A 1458-nucleotide genomic window follows, 5' to 3' on the forward strand; every position below is an offset into this window, starting at 1 on the left:
AAGCTTCTCTGGGCCTCAGTTTCCCATCTGGAGAGTAAGGGTGTGATGAGAATTCTTATCTTGCTTTTTTTTTCAGATCTCTTCTAAGGATAAAATGAACAAAGGAGAGAGGGATTTGTCAACTGTTAAGTCCTATGCCCAGGAGCGTCAGTGATAGACAGAGTCTAGACTGTATTTCTCAGATTTCTCTGCTCTCAGAGAAGACTAGGTCTCAGCTGCAGGTAGCCCAGGGTCTGACAGGCCAGAAAAGGCTGGAGGCCTTGGGACCAGCTCTAGACTGACCTGCTCCAAACGCAATGCTGGTCCAACCAAAGTCAGGAGGTCAGAGCAAAGTGTCCTAGCCTCATGAGAATGCTAGCTTGGCTCCTTTTCTGAAAACTCACAGTGTCTTCTTTGATTCCTGGTCTAGGAAGGAAGGGCCTAGGCACTCAATGAAGCCCCATTGGGATGCACCCCAGGTCCTAGGCCACGATGGGGCCCACTCTGCCCTGGGAGCAGCCCCTTCTTTCTTGTGATTCTACCCTGTAGTGAGCAAGCCTGAGTGGGGAGCCCACTTGCCCCCTACCCTCCACTAGCCCTTGGCATGTCTCCCGGATTCCTACTACATCAGTGCATACTATAGATTCCAAGTGAGGAGAGAAAATGCCCCGTGTGCCTTGTAACGAAGTTTCCTAAAAGCCCAAGGTTCCTTGCAGGCCCTGAGCCCACGTAGCCTTCAGCCATGCCAAGTGACTCAGTGTAGACTCTGTTGTCTGTGCTCCTGAGGGGCCATGGTTTATCCCCACTCTGATGAAGCTCGAGCAGCGCTATACTCGGATATGACCTTCATTTACCCAGAGGCCTTCCAGAGCCTTCCCCAGCCCTGAGCTTATTATGCTCTTCACTGCAGCCTGAGAGGCGGGGAAGCAAGGCTTCCAGAGCTGGGGGACCAGTCTGACTTTGAGATCGGAGTTATTATGGAGCTGGTCACTGGGATGGGTAGAGAGGGCAAGAGAGACAACACAGCAAGATAGAAACTGAGGAGCTAGCCAGGGACTGATGAGCTCAGGGGCCAGGGAATATGGTTTCTGCCTGGGGAATCAACCATGTCTAAGGGACAGAGACACAAAAATGAGAGGAGGTGACTCCAGAGAGGAATGAGCCAATGCCAGCCCAGAACTAGGAGACATTAGGGCGCCTTCAAGGAAATGTGTGTGGGGACCCAATCACAGAGGGCCCCGAAGGTCAGGGTGATTTCTGACATTGTTGGATAGCACTGGGGAGCCATCGATGGTGCCATGTCCCAACCCCTGGGACTAGGAAGCAGCTTCCTTCATTCATGTTACCCCTTTTACCCTCTTTGGAAAATCATCGTCACTACCTCCTGTCTGAACCAGAGAAAAAGTCTGCTTTCCCTGTAGGCTGTGATATCATTCCTACCTGTGCTGTCCTCACTGGTGTCAGGAGGGACAGTGCTTA

This window comes from Otolemur garnettii, unplaced genomic scaffold, assembly GCF_000181295.1.
Source record: "Otolemur garnettii isolate 467f Iridium unplaced genomic scaffold, OtoGar3 scaffold00008, whole genome shotgun sequence".
NCBI lineage: Eukaryota > Metazoa > Chordata > Mammalia > Primates > Galagidae > Otolemur > Otolemur garnettii.